Here is an 11,173-nt window from a genome sequence, read left to right as displayed (position 1 = left end):
TGTGTTCACCGAACTTGACTTTCTTTTGAAAAAAGCTACACTGCCTTTCGACAGACCCAGCCACAAGGCAGACTGCATAATCTCTGCCTCCAAAAAGGACAGCATCATCAAAAACCTGCTGCCAATGATGCCAAAAAGTCGCCGCCAATTCTGGCTGAACATCAGAATTGACGATGAGGCAGTGTGCCTGGCTTGCAACCAGGAGACAGACCTTGAGTAATGAGTTCAATTTGTGCTTTGGTTTTGAGTAATTCACTTTTTGTTTTAATAATATCTTGATATCCATCCGAATTTATTCAGTATTAATATCTTTGGCCGAAAGGTTGTTTGTGTTGTTTTTCATTTTCTAAATTTCAAAACGAAAGGTATCAACCAGTTTAATGTCCAACATATTTTATCATTTCCATTCATGCTAATAAAATATACACAATCCCACAAATTCCATCAGGTTGATTCACTATATATCAAATTCTGACTAATAAGTCACATTTCATGGGATTAGCAAGTTTAATCCCTTCAATTAGCAAAATGGGGGAATCAATTCATTGAATTGTTTGGTTATGCCTGCCTTTCAGGATGCTAACCACAAACAAGATAGTCATGCAAAACATAACAACTTCAATTGTTGGGTTTTGCCAGATCACTCTCACATGAAGCCAGTCGCATCAATGTTCTGTCAAAACCAAATAACTGACCCAAAATTCACTTTACTGAGCAAAAACAACTGTGATTTTTCAGTGGAGGTGAACAATGATATGTTCAAATATTTGTACCAAATATGAAGTGTTAAGTGCAATATTTCCAGGTTGGCACCAATGTAAACTTCGAAAGGCTGTACCGAAAACCTTTTGTTTAGGCAATTATTGGGTTTTGCCAGATCAGGGCAGTAATATTATACTGAGTTGGGTGAAGTATCAGTGACAAGAATGTAACACAGCTGTCGTAATTTTAATAATCAGAAGATAGTTTTGTTTCTCAGCTTGTACGGTTTTTTGCCACTTGAAAACAAATATAATCTATGCAAGGTCAAGTCAAGTGGGGCAGACCCCACCACAAACATGTCAAGTCATGCTTGTGGCATGTTAATCACCACAAGCATGTTGTTGTCTACCTACTAAGTAGATGCTTGTAGTAGTTATATGGTCCAACCCTTCTGTTCAAGAACTCTTCACTGTGCTAAAAGTGTTCATCTGTCTTCTGCTTAGGATAAAGAAAAATAATACATAACATAGAACTCAGACATGCAGCGTAGCGGCTAAGTACGCTAGTCCCTGTACCACTCGACTGTCATACTGCATTGCAGACAGAATATTTGTGCAATGCATGTATAATAATACTTATTATACATGACAATCTCTCACAGAGCACTAGACTGGAGGCATACTAGTGCTTGATTTAATATTTTTGTAAGAATTGTACTCATTGATAATAAACTATGGTTAGCACACTTGTTATCGTACGCCTTATAATAGCCATTATCTACAGTAAAATAATTGATTTGACAGAAGCAGCGGCTAATTGTCTTTAGGTATTAGGAATAGCTGTTTTTTGCTGCATTCGTGGGCTTTCTTGCTGGCAGTTGTTGTGCTGTCTAGGTGTGATTGGACACGGGAGTAGTGTCATCACCTGTTGACCAATAGAGTTCGTGTCCAGCTTTGACCTTTTGGCCGGTCCTGCGTGTTCTGTCAGCCCTAGTTAGTAGGTTTTTTAGAGCCCATAATGGAAGGCTACAATTTATCTGTTTATTTCCACTTTTAGGCAATAATATTACCTACTACATAGGTTACTACATTTTATCCAAAGAAGAAGCAAAGGTAAATTACATAATATTATATACAACAGTTGTTTAATTCTGCTATCACATATTTGCTGTTTATTGTGCTATTTTTTGTACTTGCTGAGTTATTTCTTGTGTCTTTACTCATGCATTATATTATGGCACACTATACCATATTGTATCATTGCGCATTATTATCGCGTTATATGTATGCATTTTAGATTTCACGGTGTTTAGCATTATGCAAATAAACAGCAGTGAACTTATAACTTCAAGTCTCTTTGGAAAATTATAACTTAACATACCAACGGCATAAAGAAATTTGCTACAATTTTTTATCAACTCTTTAAGTTTGACTGTTTTAGTTCTTTAACAGTAATTTTAGAAAGACAGCGTCAGCGCCCATCAAAACAGTCATTTTGGAAGTTTAATGTTTATATTTTTTTCAGAACCTGCTTAATAAACATTTTCGACAAAGATAAACTATTAAATAGTCTAGTATGTAGCTTTAGAAGGTAAATTTTACCTCCTAAAGCTACATACTTGGAGGTAAGGAATTTGAAAATGTTCTGCTACAAGTACGGTGAATTTTTAAAACCGCAATCAGTTGTGTGATACAACATATAATTAAAGTGAACATCATCAAAGTGCTTGCTGTCAGGGGCATAATCTGAATTGATAAGATGCAGCCAGTAAAGCAGTTTGTAGCTAGGTTTTTGTCACTAGTAGAATTGAGTGCTTTGTTGGCATTTAAATTTAGTGAGACTTTTTAGGATGATAGTAGAAGATGCATACAGAAAGTTAGCTATCATAACAAGAATGGCTAGATGTGAATTGGAAATTTTGAGCAGTTTTTCTCAGGGCACCTATTTGAGTACACTACCTATTGCAAACCTTAAGTCACTATTCTGTTGTTCTCGTCCTGAGGTACACCAACTTAACAAGCAATTTACACATAAATCAGCCAGTTTTACCCTGACCAAACTATCTGTATGGTAGGTCATCATCAGTATGACTAGCTGCCTTTGTAAAGCTTATCAATTAAAACTACAGTAGGCTCTTGCTATGAATGTAAAAACATGACTAAAGAAAGGCTTGAATAGGCTTCCAGCTGCATGATTGACCTCCAATACTAAATAATTATGTTTGGTAGTTTATATTTGACTGCAAAAGTTTATTAAACCAAATGGTAAATGTAACAAACAGTGCAAAAAGTTTTAGTAGATGTGAACTTTGCTCAATCTGTTTTTACAATGTCTATAATAGTGCCCACTATTCATAGCTATTAAACACTGTATACAAAGCATCCAACTAATTTTTATACTCAGCATCAGAAGTATTTGGTTTGAACTAAACTTCATTTCGTTAACCATTGCCAACAAAAACACTTCAGGCTATGTGCATATTTTTAAATTATCATTTAAAAATAAGAAATAAACTAACTGAATAAAACAAAGTAATAAAAATGAAATCCCATAGTATTTAAAAGAGAAATTTTCATGATATAAGGATGTTCTAGATATAGGACAGACAAGGTGTTAGTCTGGTGTATTTAGTTGTTTTTTGTTGTGTGTGCAGCTGTGAAGTAGGTGAGCATACAGGATAGTCTGCTATAGTACTTTAGACAGCATAGATTCAGATATACTAAAATGAGTTCTACACAACTGTAATGGCAGTAAACATGCCCTTCTTAATATTTGACCTTCACTGCTGATTACTCGCTTTGAGTTAAATTCTTAATGGTGAACTTGCACAGATTTTAGTAGATTTGGTGAGAAATTATCGGTATTTTTCTATCATTTTAGATTGCTTTTTATGTTTAAGCTGGTTGACTGCCAGGATGTTTCAAAATTAAAATTGACGATACTTCATCGCAATTAAAGCAATCAAAAGAAAAATTCGTGGGAAATGTTGTCACCGGTCTATATTGTTGCTATAGTTGGTCTCCGTAGCAACCATTAGTCAGATTGTTTTCAAGTTGCAGAGTTACGTGTCTCTATTCTGTTGGTCTTTATGAAACTACACATGTCATAATCACACTTTGGCTTGATTCGAGTATTTTAACCGCAATCAAGTTTTATCGATTTTAATCTTAAAACATCCTGACAAAAAGATCACCTCACAACATCAAAAACAACTGCAAAGAATAAAAAAATATGCTTACTTTCTCATGAGATTTACTAAAATTTTATGGAAGTTCACTTTTAGCTTTGGATGACAAAAAATATTGGTACTTTCTCATAAAATTTACTGATCTACATAAATTTACATAAAGGTACAAGCACATCTTTAACCTTGGGATAACTATTTAAACAAAATTCTACTGTTTGGTTCAACGCACTTCCCCGTCAGCTAAATGTAAATAAAATCTTGTCTGTCTCAAAATAAGGCATCATCACTCTAACCAAAAGTTTTGTAATCTTTGTAGTTTGCTATATTTCCATCTGATAATAATGAAAATCTGCAAGAAGCTGCATACAACAAGATATTGATAATACTCTTTACAAAAACCTAGTAACTATTTACTTGTGACTAGGGTCTAGTCTTAGAACTAGTCTTGACCGATTAAGAATGACTAGCTGGCCTAGTCTTACATATTATATTAAAAAAGCAACCCATATGATTAGCAAAAGAGCAGTTAAAATATTTGGCAACATTCATAAACAAATGCGTTGTCGAGTCGCCTGTGGGGCCCCCTAACTCTTGCTTACAACAGTTTTGGATTTAGTCGTTCTTGTTTAAAATATTAGTGTTTCATATTTTCACATTTTCAACCCAAAAGTTATTTACCATAAAAATCTAGAAAATAGAAAAAAAACGTCAACAGTTTTTTAATGAAATTATTACTGTTGAAGCTAATTTTTACAATTAAATTAGCTCACTTCATTGCTATTCTGAGTTAGTTCTAGTTATGGCAGCTCCGAGTTAAAGTATTAAAACACAAACATTTTTGGCCCGTATCTAAAACAGGAAATTTCAACTCAACGTTCTTGTAAATGGATTCACTGGCTAAATCTTTCTAGAGTCTGAACAAGAGCGAGTGTGTATGTATGAAAAGAGAAGGGTTTAAGAGCTCTTAATTTGTACTCTGCCTTTAATGATATGATACATGCCATAAATCACACACTTCATGTTAAGATAATATGATTGATAGCCCTGAGAGGCAGCCATTTATAGACCAGTCGACACTAGTCTGAGCTAGTAACCTTACTACTGTGCTAAATGGGGAGAGTGAAACATTTATGAGCTGCAGTATTTATGTTTGTAACTATATGATCTATTACATGCACGAGTTGTGTGGATCAGTGGAAAGAGACAAGATATATTCACCAAGTTCGGGTATGTGATTTTTATCTTTGCAATGTGTATGTTCAGTTTTGGTTGTTTTTGACATAATAAAATGACAAGTACTTTTGATCAGTACCGGTTGTCTATGAGTTCCGTACAGCAGATATTATTTACATATTAGAACAACTGAGTAAAAACAGGCATTTTAGAAACATTCGACATCTTGAATCAAGTTCAGGTATGCAGCTCCAGGGTTTCAATTACAGATGCTAAATAGATGCAGTTTTGTGTGTTTTTTATTTATGGGTAAAAAAAGGAAAATAACAGTTGACAAGTACTGTTGCTGTCTATGAATTCTGTACAGTAAACATTTGTACAGCCTGGAGTAGCCGCGGAAAAATAGTGATTAATTGTTCCTAAAAATGACCAGACACATCTAGTTTTGGACAAGTTAATTGTTGCACTAAGACTTTTAAATAACATAAAATTCAGTTGAGAGGCTGCTTTATGTGAATACAATTTTTCTTACAATAAGAGCTGTGACTCTCACATGCATCTGTCTCAAGCAATGTTTACAGGTTGAAAAAAAAGATTGTTTTCAATGGGATTTCAACTCGGAACTTTCAGCTTTGTTGATCACCATTCAACCACTGGCAAATATTGACCACTGAGCTATTTTTTAGAATAATTTGCAGTCGGTTATTAAACTGATGATCTCTCAGAGCACCTAGGATTGTCAAGGTGCTCGTGTAACTAAAACCAGAAGCAACCCGTATACATCTTAACCGGATATACACTTGAATGTTGAGAGTCTCTGTTAGCAATGTAGTATTGCAGTTGAATGACCTACATGTATATGTGAGAAGTAAATATGCTCTGATTGCAACTTTTTTCACAATCTATTTTAGATTTCAACAAACTTTTTTTCATATCTTATCATTTACTAAAATATATCGCTAAAGCGATATAGCTAAAAGGATTCAGTGAAATCTATTTTTGCATATAAAATATAACAAGTTTGTTTAAGGCAAACAAACTTATGTCCATGCCATTTACTTGGTACCTTTATTAAGAATTACTCATTATGTTAACTTAAAAAAAGCATGGCGTTGCCTAGTTACTTTTATGAAATGATACTTGGTTACTTTTATGAAATGATACTTTATGTGGTTTACTTTTCAACTTTATTTCTCAATCATATTCAAAAATAATTTACTATATTATATATATTATAACACAATATTTTAAAATAGTTTCACAATTTGCTAAAAATATTACTGGTTAGACATCATCAACAAAATCGATTGCTAAAATAGGCCTATAAAATAAAACAAGTTTTCTATAAAACTTTAAAAAATTTTTTTATATCAGTTACTAAGTCGCATATTTAAAAATTACTTGTTATATAAATATGAGTAAAAATTAAATAGATGTCATCATGTTTCTTAGAATGGTTTAATTACGCTGTACAAAATCATTTTATTAAACAGTTAGACTAACACCACTAAATTCAGATGCCATTGCATAATATAAACACTAAGTGAGGGACATGAATACATAATATAAAAAAGGCAAGTACACAAGTCTATCTATGCATGTCTTTATGAATTGACTAAAAAATTAGCATAAATTTTTACTTGCTATTCGGAAACAATTTATTGCTTGGAATCATGGGAAATGCTTCAATGAGCTACTTAGACAAAAATTTCGGTCATCTGGAATCAATAGCTTAGAATAATATATCCTACAAGCTCTTATTTTCCATCAACTAGTTTGTTTAAAAGATTTCGTGTTTTGCCTATACAACAACTATACCAACTAAGAATGTCTTTTAGTCTTCACACAAATTAAATCTCAAACTAACTTGTCAACACATTACAACACTTGTCATTCCTTATTTTCATTACCTTTTCCACCCTCCTCCTCTACTGGTGGCCATTGATGGGTTGCCTATTGTGTGTCATCAACATGGAACTCCTTGCCAATTTGGTCAAGGAAAATTGATAGTTAGAATGATTTTAGGGCTGCTTTGAAGCCGTACTTGCTGGACTCTCTAGATAGAATAGATTTGTTCTGATTTATTTTGCTTAGACAACTATGTTTTCTTCATTAACAATCTCGCCCGTTAACTTGGGCTCTGCATCTCGAACAGCCATGCTGCTGCGCATATGGGCCCTTGTTGCACTTTAAATTTTCTATCCCCTTGTTTTATGATTTAATGTAAAATAAAGCAAACAAACAGTAAGAGATAGAATAAAGGGTTTTGTAGTGGCAAGTGTTTAAAACTGGTCTTTGCTGATATGTTTCACATTTGGTAAAAAGATTTTGCAGTGTTTTTGTTCTAGTTGTATGGAAACTTGAGCTAGTATTAACATTTTGAGTGTCTGTTTATTTGACTATTTGCTCAGAAAGTAACATCAAAAGGCTACTCTATTTCACGCGCGAACTCTTTCTCATAGTTGTTGTCTGAATGCTATTATTTAGATATCGCGTGCATAAAACTATTAAAAAAGTAAATAAAGATTTTTTGGAACAATAGCTAGTTAATAAAAAGATGTTAACATAGTAGTATCATCTAGTGTAGGCCAAACTTAAAAGTTTTAAAACACATTTAAATACTTTAAAGTGTACTACTCAAACTTTTGCATAAAAATAAAAACTGCAGCGGCTACAGGTCAGCAAAAATGGAGTTATCTTATGCTGAATAATTTCATTCACCCAATAAACAAATCATATTATTCAGGTACTGGAGTAGGACAACTCCCAATCAAATATACTATTTTCTAGGTGAGTCAGCATTAAAAAAGTTTAAACTGACTTACCTAATGTCGGTTACTTAATAACAGGTGTTAGTACCTTATGCTGTCTTCCTTGGTTGGTCTCGTGTATTGTCAACATTGTCCAAATAATGTACATGTACATACTACGTTAGTCAGATCATGCATAGATGAAATTTATACAACCTTTACTATGTTTAAATTTGTACAAGTATTTTATTACCTGGGTAACAGTAAAAATTTAGTAGCCTGCTTTATAATAAACTTAGCTGACAGCTCTGCTAAACAAATTGTGCTGACCAACCAAAGTTGTTTTAAATCTATAAATATAAAGTTGAACTTTGAATAGAAAGTTATGTGCTAATAAATCATTTTTCAGACACAATTTTACTTGGCAATTTCAAATTAGAAAAGTAATTATTCGGGAAATTACTTGTATTATAGTATTATCATTATCACCAAGAAAGTTTATGTTTACCTTGAAATATGTTTATTACTTGAAACAAATAGTCAGAAATACACAAATATACATCTATGTGTAATTGTAGGAGCCGTGAAATAAAACTGTGTATTCTTAACAGCTCTGCATTTAAAAAAAAGAATTTTGAAAAAGCGGAATTTTTTATCAAAAAGTTTCATTAGTTTTGTCGCTTCTTTTATGTTTCACTTTTGAGTGGTTTCTATTTATTTTGCAAGCACTAAAATTATTAATATGCACATTTTTAGTGCTGACTTTTGTATCACAGACCATTTATTTCCTCAGTTAAGCATTTGTCTTTGAAAAGTTTTTTAACAGCTTTGAATATTTCAAATACTAGTACTCTGGCTGTCTCGTTTTCTGTGAGAGATCATCAAGCGAGCCAATGAAGTATAGAGAATACCTATGTGCACAAGTATTCCGTAATGTCTAATGTTGCAGACTGGGAAAAATGCTACTGCATTGGGTTATGAAACTTGAAGTCATGAGTTCAAATCCCAAATGATGCAATATTTTTTTAAAACCTCGGCCAATCATACAGATGGACGTAGCCATTATAGTAAAGATTCTAATCTGTATAGTTAGCGTACTCTGCTTTTGTTTAAATATTTTTCCTATTTCCAATAATGAGCTTGCAACAAGCCATATTCTGACCAAACTCTGTTTAATACAATGCTGCTATACTACGCTTCATATTAAGTATTTACGATTGAATAACAGTTGGTGTTTGTCAATAAATTATATTTGTTCTATAGCGTATGCTGCAGCATTTTTCTTTAACATAACACAGCAAATAAATATCGTTACACAGCGCTGTATCAGCCTGTTTACAAATGAGCCTGACCTAGCCGCCAAAAATCTTGAATGCATAAACTACTATTAGATTACCAATTTTTAAAACACTTTTGTTCAACTCACTCAATAATTCCTGATCTCTGTTTTCTCATAATTCTTGATTAATGTATTGTAATTTATTGTTATTGTTGGCATTTAACGAAGGACATAAATTTTTTGATAATAACTAATTTCAATAAAAATTTATTAATTTGTTATGGAATTATAAATTTATTTACGATATATAATATTTAATATAATATATAATCATAATTTAGTCAAATTTACTACAAATTATAAATTTAAAAAAGTTATGCGTACAAAATTATGAAAGCATTCTGATAGAAAGACTTCAACCTCGCAGGTTGGTGCACCAAACCTTTTCCAAAAACACCATGGGCTGGCCACAATGACATGACAATGGCATAACAATGGAAGGGCTGCGCAATAAAAACTAAGTGTTGCAACTGATAAAACTTTCTAGAAACCTGCCCTTAGCAATACTCTTTCAGCACTGCTGACATATTTATTAGACCACCAATCAAATTGTTGCTTTTGAATCAATATGACTGATAAATATTTTGCCCTTTTTAAAAAACAAGTGAAAATTACTTATAACGAAGATACAGCTAACCATAATGGTAAGAGCCAGCCATACCTGCATCTACCTTTTTAAAATTAATTGTCTTTTTGTTTAAATAATCTAATACAAATAACAACTCAATGAGTTAAATAAATCTTTGTGTAACATTCAAACTGGAAGTTCAGAAATTTATTTAAATAGGGCATAACCTTCGCTTCTTTCACTCTAACGTTAATCTCAAAACTACTTATCTGTTTTGGCTGTATTTATATCCAAACATAAAAATAGCTTTTGGTAACAATTGAAACACAGGATGAGGCAAGTGACAGAAAGAGTATAATTTTGGCCAGAAAAAAACCACTTCAATCATAGCCCAATTTTAACTTGTTTTTACAGCCTATAGGTAATAGCAAGTCTGCTTATAACAATCCCTTTATCAGAAAAACAAAGATATACTGCTGAGTTTAAAAAAGGAACTATAATCGGAGTAAAACATAAGTAAGATCATTTTTTTCTGCATGACAAAATTTATGACAAACTTTTCAAAAAGAATTTTATGTGTGGGTATTTAAAATAAATTCCAAAATAAAAGAAAAATAAAATAATTCCATTTTTGTTTTATTTGCTACTTGGATGAGTAATTTGGCTAATCAGCTATTAAGTAAATCAGATATTGAAGAATACTAAGTGATACTAAGATATCACTTAGTACTACGACCGACTGATGCTATAAAGGAAGTCTACTTAAAAATATTGATCACAAGGGAAGTGTATCAACATTAAGACTCTGGGTGCTCCAACTAATCAAACATTAGCAGCGAAGAGGTTTGCTTTGTATCAACAATATAAGAGCTTTTCGATGAGCTGTATTTAATAAACTAGAAGAGATGAAATATGCACAATTAAGCATGTCTATTATACAAGTATAAAAGTAAACCATCGCTTGTATAATAGTGTAATCAATACAGGTCAGTTCTTAAAAAGCAGTGCTTACAATCGGTAACTTTACACACAGGTCCACTAGTGTTCAGTGATAAACATAAAACTTTATACTATAAGAAAAGAACGCTATTCTAGTCTGTGAAGAAGCGCAACATGGCAAGACATGATTCTGTATCGAATAAATGCTAAGCTCTTAGGGAATAAAGCTGATGGAATACAATACAGTCTTCCAAAGAGGATTTATAATGTTTTTAAGGCAATAGAAGCTACAACGCAGTCTCTATCAAACTCTTCACTTAGTTTTTAACAACTAGAAATACATGTAGTTTGTTTAGCTAAATGCTAGCCACATTTACTCTAAACATATCCAGATCAAGTTTTGAATTAATTTGAATTGCAAGGTTCAGAAATAATGAGTGTTATAAACTATCACCAGATTTCACCAGTATAACGTATCAACTATTATATTGCAGTGTCCACTCGAGTAAACTATT

Source organism: Watersipora subatra, chromosome 2 (assembly GCF_963576615.1).
Source record: "Watersipora subatra chromosome 2, tzWatSuba1.1, whole genome shotgun sequence".
NCBI classification, from domain to species: Eukaryota; Metazoa; Bryozoa; class Gymnolaemata; order Cheilostomatida; family Watersiporidae; genus Watersipora; species Watersipora subatra.
The sequence above is the reverse complement of the archived record's forward strand: the minus strand, read 5'-3'. Positions refer to the sequence as shown.